The sequence below is a fragment of the Hyperolius riggenbachi genome, chromosome 12 (assembly GCF_040937935.1).
Source record: "Hyperolius riggenbachi isolate aHypRig1 chromosome 12, aHypRig1.pri, whole genome shotgun sequence".
In the NCBI taxonomy this organism is placed as follows: domain Eukaryota; kingdom Metazoa; phylum Chordata; class Amphibia; order Anura; family Hyperoliidae; genus Hyperolius; species Hyperolius riggenbachi.
The window spans coordinates 49,729,132-49,742,813 of record NC_090657.1 but is presented as its reverse complement, the minus strand read 5'-3'; the positions used below and the strand labels follow the sequence as shown (position 1 = coordinate 49,742,813).

Below are 13,682 nucleotides of genomic sequence, written 5' to 3'. Positions count from 1 at the left end.
GGGAGCTGTGATGTTGCGCCATACGATCCGTGACACGTCGCTCGCTAGGCTAGCACGGTTTCAGGCCCTCCTACATGTGTGAGCCCTCAGGTCTTCCCTAAGTCTTCTGGGAGTTTAGTCACAGCCTGTGGATGTTGTGTGGGAACGCGGCTGTGCACTGCTGAAGAGACGTCCCACTTCTGAATCCTCATACTGAGCTGAGGCTGAATGAGACAGCTCACATCTGTCCCCAGACGCACACTGGATACTTCCTGTCACTGGCAGGTGTACACAGACTTCTACCCAGCTGATGAAAACATGCTAACAAAGTAAGTTTTTAGTTTTATATTATCATTTGTCCAAGTATTTGTCATTAGTTTTTTTATTTTACAGCTATCTTGGATAAGTAAGAAAAGGCTTACTACACTCTTTAAAGTGAACCCAAGGTGAAAATAAACTGATAAGATAAACCAGTATATTTATCCTCCTACTAATAAATATGACTCTCTTAGATATCTCATGGTTTTATTTTATATTTAAACATTTACAAAGTAGGTTGAATTTTTTTATGGCCTATAAACCGTGGCAGCCTATTAAGTGTCCCAGAGTTGAGGCTCATACACACATCAGTATATTGTCTTTGGAAAATGAAAGATCACAGACCAATCTTACCACCCTTCATGTAGTATGAGAGCCATACCTCCACAGTCTTTTCTATGGAGCTGCACTCCCCATCAGAAAAAAAATCTTTGCAAGATGCTACACACAAAGATGCTGTACAGACACAAAAGATCAGTATCTGCAAAAGATCTGTTCCTGCCAAAGATCCGTTCCTGCAAATTGCATTCATAGTCTGAGATCTGCAGATCATCATACACACCTTGTTTAACTGACATTCATCTGCAGATCTGAAAATCCATCCTGGTGGATCTGGTCTGCAGATGAATGTCTGTTAAACAAGGTGCGTATGATGTATGATGATCTGCAGATATCATAGACTATGAATGCATTTTGCAGATACTGATCTTTTGAATGTCTACAGCATCTTTGTGTGCAGCATCTTGCAAAGATTTCTGTCTGATGGGGACTGCAGCTCCATAGAATAGACTGTGTAGGTATGGCTCTCATACTACATGGAAGGGGGTAAAATTGGTCTGTGCTCTTTTTTATTTCCCAAAGACTATGGTCTGATGTGTGTATGAGCCTTTAAAAAAAGTCCATAGTATGCAGAAAGTCATGTATTATTTTTATCTCTCCCTGCCCTCAGTTGTGTTCTGCCAGGAAAACTTTTTTGGCTGTAAATAGTTTATTGGTGATTTTCACTATATTCCTGATAGGTACTGACAAGACAGGAGCTGTCACTTGCATGACTGAAAATTAACTCTTTCAGGCAGCAAAATAAAACAAGTAAAACAGTCTTGTTATTTTGTCCTCTACACACACATGTTTATATCCTCAGGTCAAATATCGCCTTGGGTATACTTTAAGGGAAAATTCAAGTCTTTTGCAGTCTTAAGGTGCCCACTAACAGTACCTCATTGATCGTTCCGTTGATCTGAATTTTGAAACTATTCTTTCAGTCTGATCAGATTGCCTATCATTTTTCCTCCATTTCGTGGCTCGAAATGATTATTTCTAATCGATTGCTCAAGCGAATTTTTTTTGGGTGTAAAAGTCTGTTATTGGACATCCAATTTCATGAATGATTGACTGTTCGATCTGATTGTTGCAATCAGATAAATGCGATCGGAAATAAAATGTTGTAAAACATTGATTATTTCACCATCAACAAACCAATCTGTGCTTCCAGACCTCCACAACAGATTATGAAAAAACATTTTTCGGATCGACTAAATTCTCCTTAAATGATCACCTTTAGAATTGTTTGCAGTCGATTTTGGACATCGAAGTTTATTTTTTGCCAATCTGATTGCATTTATCTGATCGCTTGTGTGATTCTTCGGGGTAAATTGTACTGTTATTGGGCACCTTAATGTTAATGTAAATTATCTTCATTAATTTTACCAAGAGATTTTCTAGGGGAAGTTTTATATCAGATTTCTCTTTTGCAAACATGCTTTTTGGATTGCATACTGCACAGATATCCCCGTTTTACAGTATGATTAATTGGCTGCAAGGGTTAGGAGCCACTGTTGCTCATTTTCTACATTTGCCACTAGTTCACTGTCTGGCAAATATTGACACTTTTGTCTGTAGGTTCTGATATATGCAATATGGAACCTGTGGTTTAAACGCACATAAAAACAAAGTGAACAAGGTGAAATATTAGCTGCAAATCTTGCAATGTATAAAGCTGAGCTGAAAACAGTGAGGTTTTTTTTTTTTCAACTTAAGTACAATTTTCCTTTCTAGGACCACAGTAGCAAAACTAGACTGTACTCTTTCCTGCAATAGCAGCAGAATAAAATCTTCAATTTATGTCAAAGGCCACTTATCTGAATTTGATAAACTTTAAAAATTGCTTACACTTGAAAAAGGGCGAAAAACTTCTCTAGTGTGAACAAGTCCTTAAAATCGCCCCCAAAGTGCTTGTGTAATGAATGTCTATGAGATGGTTCATATCAGTGCGGTTCGTGCGCTGTGCGTTCAGCAAAACGGTGCCTGGACCATTTTTGGGGCGATTTTGCCCATGATGGAAGGTATAGGAAGAGCGCTAAACGCTCACAAAATCGCTTTGTGGGGCGATTTGCGTTAAGAATAAATACATTCTATTTATTCTTTTCCGGGTCAAAGAGTTCACTTTCTGACTTGCGTCAGGGAGCGAATTAAAAAAAAGTTTGGGAAAAGCGCTTTTCACAAAGAGATCCCCCTTTTCACTTGCTCTCTTTCACCTGATAATAGTTCAAACTGTAATTGGTTCTCTGCACACAGGGGGCTGACTTAATAAACCCAGTGCAAGGAAAACTATAGAGCACAGCTGATGCAATCATGGAACAGCTGCTCAAAGTGATCAAACTTCTTCATCACATCTGTTCCACTTTTTGGCCTGGTGCACACCGAGCGGTTTTTAAAGCATTCCGCAAACCGCTCCCGCCTTGGAAAACGCTTGGCTAATGTATTTCAATGAGCTGGTGCACACCGGCGGTTTGCGGTTTTTAGCAAACTGCAAACGTGGGTCCTGCAGCACTTTTTTGCGGTTTGCAGAAGCGTTTCTGCCTCAATGTCAAGAATAGGAAAAGCTCAACCTGCTCGGAAAAACGTTAGATCAGAGCGGTTTTTGTTGCAGTAGCTGTTCAGTAACAGCTTTACTGTAACAATATATGACATCTGCTACGCAAAAATGCTCCGGAAAATGCTAGGCATGTTTAGAAAACGTCTAAACATGCCTAGAATCGCTCTAAAATCTGCTCCAAAAACCTCTAGCGGTTTGAGGATCTGCTAGCGGTTTTGGTGCGCACCGGGTCTTTCTCTGGTTTTGATCCAATTTTCTTTTCCCCGATTTTGATAAAATGTACCCCACAGTTGCTGACTTTATAGTTACCGTAGTGAATAACTGTTGGAAAAAGTGGGGAAATTGCTGCCATGCTGACAGACATTAATAAAGATTTTGTAATCTTCAATTTAGAATACCTTTTCAGAACTTTGCAATAAAAAGTACCAAAAAAAGTAGATGGAAAGGTACTATCAAAACTATTTTAAGCGCGTTCTTACCTGCTGGGAGTTTAAAAGGAACTTTGACAAGTTTGAAAAGATCACTTAGGAGAAAAAGTGAATTAAAAAAGGGCATATGGCCCATATGCAATCAACTTTTTCTCCTAAGTGATATTTTCTCACCTTATCAAGAAAATACCTTCTAAGCCACCAGCAAGAAAGACAATACTCAGAAGAATTTTGCCAGTCATTTTTCACCTACTTTTTTTTCAATTAAGTTAATTGTTTAAAAAGTTATTTTAAACAGAAACAATCCTCCTAAGAGAAAACTCAGGATAAAAAGTGAATTGCATCGGCCCTTTTCTCCTGAGTTTTCTCCTAGGAGATATTTTTTTAATCTTCTGCTTAATATAATTATTCGGAACTTGCAATTGAAAAAATACCAACAATAGGTGAATGAGTACAATGAAAATGATTTGGTTTATTGTCTTGCTTCCTGATGACTTATAAGGCATTTTATTGACCAGGAGTAAAAATATCAGTAAAAGTGAATTGCATGTGGGCTAAGCTGAATTGAATACGGGACAAAATATTTTAAAGGACTCTGGGATATGCTAAATAAAATAATCCCCCCCCTATTTGTATTAACTCCTTCTATTACCTTTCAAAAATTGTAAACTTTTGTGATTTACATACATCGTGTATTTTGTACAGTTACATCAATTTAGGGAGTTAGTGTCCCAGTTTCTAGCAGACCTGCTTGTGGCGTTTAGCTGTTTTGCCACAATCTCTCTTGAACACAGTGTGGTGTATCGCTCTGACACCTTATATTTTTAACTGCGTTAGTTAATGAGGAACTTTATTGAAAACCATCCTCTCTGCTCCAATAGGTCAGCCACACCATAACCTCTATAAAGAAATACTAGATAGTTAATTAAAAGGTTAATAGACTGTGTTTCACTTTGCTTAGAAGTTAGCAGGTGCACACAGCTTGAACTAGTAATCTTTTGATACGAATTGTAGTAGATAAGGGTGAGTAAACAAAACTGAGAGAGTTTGTTTTTGCAGTATTCAATGTGACTGTAAGCAGAGGAAAGAGGGTTGTTGGTTTTTGTTTGTTTTTTCAATGTAAACGTATCCTGAATTAATTTGATATAATACAGTCAATTGCAATCAATTATTCCAGCCCTGCTGTAGTCTAATGGTGGGGGCGAACTTGTGATTTTTACATGGATGACATTACTTTGGGACAATATAAGGTAGGATAACTGTATGGGCAATATAGAGTAAGGAAACAAGTGTTTTTTTGTTTGTTTGTTTTTTTGTTTTTTATTGAAGGTTATGCCTGGCTTCAAAAGTAAATTCCCATATAATACACTACCAGTTCTTCTCAAACTGTCAGAGGGGCTTGTCAAAGCCAGCGTCTAACACTGGAAATGGGTAACAAGGTGTTTTTTTTTTTTTTTCAGTATTCAATTGCAAAAAAGATGTGCAGCAGTGATCTACGTTTGTAGCACATTTTGAGCTTTCACTTTAGGGGTTGTTAAAGTCTGAGAAAGGCAAAAGGAGACCTCGGCATTGAATATTGGCAGGGCATGGGTTGATTCTGTTGTGATTGGGTCGGGTCCTTTTCCTCTTCTGTCATGTATTTTTTTTTTTGCCCTGGTCATGCATGGAAATACTGTATGTCCTTTGCACATTCTTTATAGAACAGTTGTTTTGGGCTTTTACAAGTGTAATTAAGAGATAATAGTAATACTGTCAACCTGTTATGATGAGGAGTGTATGTACTGACATCACAAAACAAAAAAACAAAAAAAAAAAACACTTTAGGGCACACAACTCTAACAACATTTTAAAATCAGTCTTCTGAATAGTTCCTAAGGCGGTTACAGAATGCTATAGTATAAAGTCGATTAGTTGCCCAGCAACCATACAGAGATTTCAATTGATGTGAGCTATACATAAACACACCAATGGATATGTTTATTCTAAAGACGTAGGACAATTATTCATTTATAATGTGCCAACATATTTGGTGCCGCATTTATTTACTATTTGCATAAGTGAATTAAAATTTCTGAGCCCCAATAGAGGTCACGTTGTATTGCCCATGTTAGAGGTCACGTTGTATTGCCCATGTTAGAGGTCACGTTGTATTGCCCATGTTAGAGGTCACGTTGTATTGCCCATGTTGGAGGTCACGTTGTATTGCTCATGTTGGAGGTCACGTTGTAGTGCCCATGTTGGAGGTCACGTTGTATTGCTCATGTTGGAGGTCACGTTGTATTGCCCATGTTAGAGGTCACGTTGTAGTGCCCATGTTGGAGGTCACGTTGTATTGCCCATGTTGGAGGTCACGTTGTATTGCCCATGTTGGAGGTCACGTTGTATTGCCCATGTTGGAGGTCACGTTGTATTGCCCATGTTGGAGGTCACGTTGTATTGCCCATGTTGGAGGTCACGTTGTAGTGCCCATGTTGGAGGTCACGTATGTCTAGTCAGGAAACCTAATTAGAGAAATTGTAAAGATGGATTACAGAAGGTTATCATCTCACCGCTCTGTTAAAGTGAACCCGAGGTGAGGGTGATACGGAGGCTGCCTTATTTTATTTCCTTTAAGCAATACCAGTTGCCTGGCAGCCCTGCTGATCCTCTGCCTCTAATATTTTTAGCCATAGACCCTGAACAAACGTATATGCAGATCAGGCATTTCTGACATAATTGTCAGATCTGACTGAATTAGCTGCATGCTTGTTTCCGGTGTGATTCAGACACTACTTCAGCCAAATAGAGCAGCAGGGATGCCAGGCAACTGGTATTTTGAAAAAGGAAATAAATGTGGCAGCTTCGCTATCACTCACCTCGGGTTCACTTTAAAGAGAACCCGAGGTGTGTTTAAAGAATGTTATCTGCATACAGAGGCTGGATCTGCCTATACAGCCCAGCCTCTGTTGCTATCCCAAACCCCACTAAGGTCCCCCTGCACTCTGCAATCCCTCATAAATCACAGCCAATCATATATATTTTATATATTTTTTTTTTTTTTTTTTAGGACTACTCGGAACTATGTACAGTATATCTATCCCTCAAACACACCAACAATCTAATGACCCTGAACAAACACTACAGCTAGATTTTGGGAAAACGCTAGTTAATGTAGAATAGCATTTTCTAACCAGAAAACTCTCCATTTAGTTAGTGTTTTTTATATTCTAAATTAACACAGATCTATCAATGGCTATTGCCATGAAAGGTGTTTAGCACTACACAAATGAATCACAATAATATTGCACCTTTGTGGCACAGCATTACAGGATGCATTACATTATATAATCTCTACATTTACATCTGTATTGGAGAAAACCAGGTAGAGTGCAGCATTTTATAGTGGGCAGCACATTGGTGTAGTGGTTAGCTCTATCGCTTTACAGCATTGGGTGCCTGGTTCATATCCCAGCCAGGGCACTATCTGCATAGTTTGTATGTTCTCTGCCGGAGTTTCCTCCCACATCCCAAAAAACATTCAGATAAGTTAGTTGGCTTCTCCCTAAAAATTGCCTCTAGACTATAATACACACTACAGGACACCGATGACTATGGTAGGATTAGATTGCGAGTCTCTCAGAGGGACATGTAAGTGACAAGAAAATATGCAGTATACTCTGTACAGCGCTGTGGAAGATGTTGGCGCTTTATAAATACTAAAATAGCAAAATCAGTCTCGCTTAATATGTAATAAAAACCGTACTTGACCATAGTTATTCTACCTGCCTTAATCTAAAAGCGAAGTGCAGAAAGTCGCAGCTACCTAGGTCAGTTTTGTGTGGTCCGGTGTTGTCATGAGGAGAATCCGAACATATAATAAGAATATGGGCTGGAGTTGTACTTTGTACTGGTTGAACTCGATGGACGTATGTCTTTTTTCAACCAAAATAACTATGTAACTATTTAACTATAAGTTGTTTAGGTGATACCTTAATTGACCATCTGTATAAGGTTTATTTGCAAGCTTTTGAAACTTAGTTTTTTTTTTTTCTTCTGGCACGTTACAGAACTGGATCAGAACTATAAAAAGTAATGTCAAATACAGAAGCTTAGATATGATTTTTTTAGGGTTTTTCAGAAATATGGCATGTGATGGATCCCATCAGTGCTTAGATTTCTTAAACCCTGAGAGAATGTGACAGTAGGTAGACACAAACCATAATCAAATTGGCTATCCGAGAACAACCGGTAATAAAACAGGGAATACAAGATGGTGAAGTCTGCCAGCAAGTCTTGAGTCACGCAGAACACAGTTACTAAATAAGCAATGTAGTTGCCTAGGTTAGAGTTTAGCCAGAACTGGAAGCTGCTATTGCTTGTATATATTATATACCAACCAATTGTAAGCTAGGAAAAACAGTAGTCTGCTACTCCTAATCGGTGTAGCTGTCACATCAGTCACACGGATAGAATCCCAACATCATTTGATTTGTAAACAATTTTATTTGCCATTTGTACTAAAAGGAAAAATCTGCTGCACAACTTGGAGAGTCTCAAGCTAAGAACAAAGCAGGCAGTTAATTCGATAAAGTCATTGTTCTCTCGGAATGCTCTTTCCAGGTCTTAATTATTGAAAGCGTAACCTTTGGCTCCAGGGAAAAGTGAAAGTAAGTCTTCTTAACCATTCCAAGCAATTATTTTAGTAGTGATAAAACTTTGGACATTTTTTTGGAGCACAGGTACATTTTCACTGTGCACAATATGGGCTTGATTCACTAACTGGTGCTAACCTAGTTAGCACGCCTAACTAGATCTGTCTGTGATTCTTGTTTACTGGGCCTCAGGACAAGCCTATTGAGTTGCGCTGCAGTTAGAGGCAGTTTCAAAAGTAGAGAACAATGACTACAATAAACATTTTTTTAAACCCTTTATTAGCATATTGTACGAGTATACAGCAGAACTTAGGTCATATTTAGAATATACAGGCATGCAATAAACATATTTACCAGTTATTTAATAGACAAAGTATAAATAAGATCTTTAGAAAGAAATGTTTTAGATACTGTTACAGCGACTTTGTAGTAGGATAGGTTGCTTTCTGTATTTAACTTAAAGTGTACCCGAGGCGATGTGACATGATAATGATGATGATGATAGATTTTGTACTGTACATACACAAGTTTAATAACCAGGCTGCTTTAATTGTTTTATATTGCTACCTTACAGAGTTAATTTCTAGGCATGGGAGTAACCGCTTCTGTTTTGTCGGTACCTTGTCGGGAATATAGTGAACATCACTGATAAGCAAATAACAGCCATAAAAGTTTTCTTGGCAGAATACAACTTTTGAGGACAGGGAGAGATAAACTACATGAACTATGGACCATTACACTCCAATATTACCCATGCAAGGGTTGTACATTTCTGCGAATAGCTCACATTTTTAATACACAGAGGCCAGTTTGGGTGACTTATACATGTTCTCCAGCCTTAGTACATGAACGCCACATTGTCCGTGGCAGGAATAGAACCCGGGACCCCAGCGTTTTGAGGCCAAGGAGCTAGCTATCCACACAATATGCAGTCCTGCAGAAATACTATACAGTCACTAGCTTGTTGGTCATGTCTGACAATTTATTATATTTTTCACAAGTAGTCTTATTTACGTGTGCTATAAAATGCCGTTGGCTGATGCTGTAATGGTTAAGGGCTCTGCCTCTGACACAGGAGACCAGGGTTCGAATCTCAGCTCTGCCTGTTCAGTAAGCCAGCACTAATTCAGTAGGAGACCTTAGGCAAGTCTCCCTTACACTGCTACTGCCAATAGAGCGCGCCCTAGTGGCTGCTGCTCTGCTCTGGCGCTTTGAGTCCGCAAGGAGAAAAGCGCAATATAAATGTTATTTGTCTTGTCTTGTCTATAAAGCATGTTTTTAGCCTGTCCGTAGTGTGTTTTTTTTTTTTTTGAGATTTATATTGAATACTTTTTCTAACCATAATCCCAATGCTATGTATACTGCGCAAACCGTGTACTTTGTGCACAATGTTGGCCATCAACTGCTCATTAACTGAATTACCTTAGAAACACATTGCTTACCCTTTGTACTGTGTGCCTAAAAATCTTAGGCTATATACAGGTAAAACTTAAATGGACTTTTGCACAATATTTAAAAAATTTTTTTTTTATTTCAATAAGTCAACTTAAAAGGTGAAACTACTATATGAATAGACTTATTACATTCAAAGTGAGATATTTCAAGCCTTTTTGTTATAGTTTTGATAATTATGGCTTACAGCTAATGCAACTCCCAAAATCAAAATCTCTGAGCCTAGAATATTGAACATTTTCACAATATTCTAATGATCTAAGTCCAAGAAATACAAATCAATGTCCTGCACTATCTATTACTGTGTACACATTAGTTTGTGTTGCCTTTCGTTGGTGCACTATGGCTTCTCTCTGGGTGGAACCAGATACTTGGATGAAAAAAAAGAGAAGAGAAAAAGTGCTCCAATAGTGCATTAATACTTTTAATGAGAAACATGCAATGTTCAATTGCACTTACATTGCCTTTGCTTTAAAATCAAACACCTCTGCCACGGTCTGGCCAGGACCCGGGGCCGCTCCAATGTTTCTCTGCTACTGCGGGCAAGCGAGGAGGGAATAAGGGGGCGTGGTCACTTCACGTAACAGCCTCTACGTCACTACCGGTTTCGGCATTTGCCACGCCTTCTTCAGGTCCCCCTCATTCCCTCCTCGCTTGACCACAGCAGCGGAGAAACATCGGAGTGGCCCCGGGTCCTGGCCAGACCGCGGCAGAGATAATTGATCGCTGGGAGGTCACAAACACGCTGATTTTAAAGCAACGGCAATGTAAGTGCAATTGAACATTGCGTGTTTCTCATTAAAAGTTTGAATGCACTATTGGAGCGCTTCTTTTTCTCTTCTCTTTTTTGCATCTAATGGTCTTATGCTGCGTACACACTGGCGACTACGGTCGTTTGAAACAGCTAATTAACGATCGTCCCACCGACAATCGGGGAAAGAACTTTATCAAGCGATCATTAACACGAACGACAAAAGAACGACATCGGGAAGATGGAAATATCCAACCTGACGGATTGTATCTACCGACAATCGTTACAAAACTATAGTGTGTACAGACATCGGCCGAGAACGATCGTTACAAGGGCCAATGCGCCTGCGTTGAATTCTGCCCAGCTTCAGTACTTCCTTTGTAGCGCGGCCGTAAAGATTGTTACATTGCTCATTTCAATTAAACTTTGCTTTCATGTTAACAATCATATATTTGTATCGTAACTCCATGTCAGAGTTTTTTTTTTTATTTTATATAAATATGTACGCAACATTTCCTTGTGATCGTTCTTTTCTGCGAGAACGATCGTTAAAATGTGCATGATGATCGCTGCATCCCATCGTTGCATTCCAATCTTTCCAATATCATTCGTCTGGTAACTATCGTTCCTTGCAAACGATAGTTATCGCAAGTGTGTACGTAGCTTTAGTGTCAGACCCTAATCGGCTAATCAATACAAAACTGCTAAAGGCTGCTGTTCCATAGTGACCGCTGGCCTATTCACTCTCCAAGGCATCTCTGAAGGGGCTGGAATCTGGGGAAGCCACCAAGGCCTGGCCCTTGGATGGCTGAGCCCAATGGGGCACCTGAATATGAAAGAGGAGGCTAAAAATGGGGAGGAACAATGTAAAGAGGGAAACTTATTCTTAAGGGAGCGGAGCTGCAGTACATGGATGATACACATGGAAGAGGGGCTGCACACAGAATGGGCGCTGCTGCACATAAAAGCCGCATACATGGCCTAGGGGCACAAAAAGTATAAATCCGGCCTTGATCTCTGAAACAGGCATTCATGTTATAAAAAATATAACTTCTTTGGAGCCTGGCTGGTGAATGTTACTTTTTCAGTGTTAAATGGAAAAAGATGTGAACCGAAATACTAACCAGAGTTTGGCCAGTTTTCTGTGTAGGATTGCACAACTCTCCTCACGCTCACAATCTAATACCTACCATAGTCATGTGTCCATCTTAGTCTAGGGCCAAGTTTTAGTGCGAAGCCAATCGATTTATCTGTATGTGTTTGGAGTGTGGGAAGAAACTGGAGTGCCTAGGGGAAATCCACACAGACATGAGGAGAACATAAAAACTCTGTAGAGATAGCACCTTGGCTGGGATAAAAACTGGGGAAGCAGGGCTGAAAGGCAAGAATGCTACCCATACCACTGCCCAGTAGATTGCACTTTTAGACAATAAGGCACTGCAGTATTTAGTCATATCAACCAATCAGAATTCAGTTTACTGCTGTGTGGTTGTCTTGAGGAGGGGCTTCATACAAAACTGTTGCATTTGTACTGTTAAGCTGAAAATGCACAATGGCCTTAAAGGGAATGGAAAATAAGGTACATTATGGATATCTGCTTTAAATTAATGAGGTTTTTTTTTTAGCTATTATGTGACAAGATAATACAGTTATCACAAGCCAAGGAGTAGCTGTATGTAATGTTTGTAATAGGCTTCGATTCCAATCCTGTTAGTCAGTCTCTGCCTTTATTTTCTTCAACTTTAATGGAAATTTAACGTGTGTGGAATACACCACAACTGATGACTGTATTTTTCTTTAAACAGCTACGTTTTATGTCTATTGCTTTGTTCCATCCTGCCCGGTTATACCATCTGATGAAATATGCAAATCATTATATGGATTTCTATAGTGCTGACATTTTCCACAGTGCTTTACAGAGTAATGGATGCTGTCTTATATTGCTCTTTACACAGTAGGGTTAAAACAGGATAGGTCTCCAATCCCCTCAGCAAAGATCTGTGCCCCCCCTTCCCTCACATGACAATGGCTTTCAATTGCTCCCTGCCTTGCTAAGTCAGTTTCAGATGCCATTGCTTCCCTCCTTCCCCACCTGGTAAAGGATACCAGAGCTGAAATAAAAGTAAAACCGGGTGGAGCAGGTATGTATATATGAAGTAGTCCTCATGCCCACCGCTCCCGCAACTTCCTGGTTGGCTCCCTGGTCGGCTCTCGGGAATGCTCTGCACATGCGCACGATGCAATGACTACATTGTGTGCATGCGCAGAGCGCCCCCACCCACAGGCTTGCGGTCGAGGAGAGCAGCCGAGCCAGCTCCTGCGTATTTAGTGGGTTGCAAAAGTATTCGGCCCCCTTGAAATTTTCCACATTTTGTCATATTACTGCCACAAACATAAATCAATTTTATTGGAATTCCACATGAAAGACCAACACAAAGTGGTGTACACATGAAAAGTGGAACGAAAATCATACATGATTCCAACCATTTTTTACAAATAAATAACTGCAAAGTGGTGTGTGCATAATTATTCGGCCCCCTTTGATCTGAGTGCAGTCAGTTGCCTATAGACATTGCCTGATGAGTGCTAATGACTAAATAGAGTGCACCTGTGTGTAATCTGTCAGTACAAATACAGCTGCTCTGTGAGGGCCTCAGAGGTTGTCTAAGAGAATATTGGGAGCAACAACACCATGAAGTCCAAAGAACACACAAGACAGGTCAGGGATCAAGTTATTGAGAAATTTAAAGCAGGCTTAGGCTACAAAAAGTTTTCCAAAGCCTTGAACATCCCACAGAGCACTGTTCAAGCGATCATTCAGAAATGGAAGGAGTATGGCACAACTGTAAACCTACCAAGACAAGGCCATCCACCTAAACTCACAGGCCGAACAAGGAGAGCGCTGATCAGAAATGCAGTCAAGAGGCCCATGGTGACTCTGGACGAGCTGCAGAGATCTACAGCTCAGGTGGGAGACTCTGTCCATTGGACTACTATTAGTCATGCACTGTACAAAGTTGGCCTTTATGGAAGAGTGGCAAGAAGAAAGGCGTTGTTAAGCATAAGAAGTCCCGTTTGCAGTTTGCCACAAGCCATGTGGGGGACACAGCAACCATGTGGAACAAGGTGCTCTGGTCAGATGAGACCAAAATGGAACTTTTTGGCCAAAATGCAAAACGCTACATGTGGCAGAAAACGAACACTGCACATCACTCTGAACACACCATCTCCACTGTCAAATATGGTGG

At 39.9% G+C, this 13,682-nt stretch overlaps 1 protein-coding gene across 3 annotated transcripts in view; it reads left to right on the top strand.

Annotated features, from left to right (window-relative positions):
* Positions 1 to 210: 210 nt before the first annotated feature.
* SLA2 (Src like adaptor 2) overlaps positions 211 to 13,682 on the top strand; it is a 45,264-nt gene continuing 31,792 nt past the window's right edge. For 2 of the 3 annotated variants that reach the window (XM_068262012.1, XM_068262010.1), the window contains exon 1: positions 211 to 308. The gene's annotated coding sequence lies outside the window, so the exon portion shown is untranslated. Of the gene's footprint in view, positions 309 to 11,961; positions 12,014 to 13,682 lie in introns of those variants that run through there. The other variant, XM_068262011.1, reaches the window with a different exon arrangement.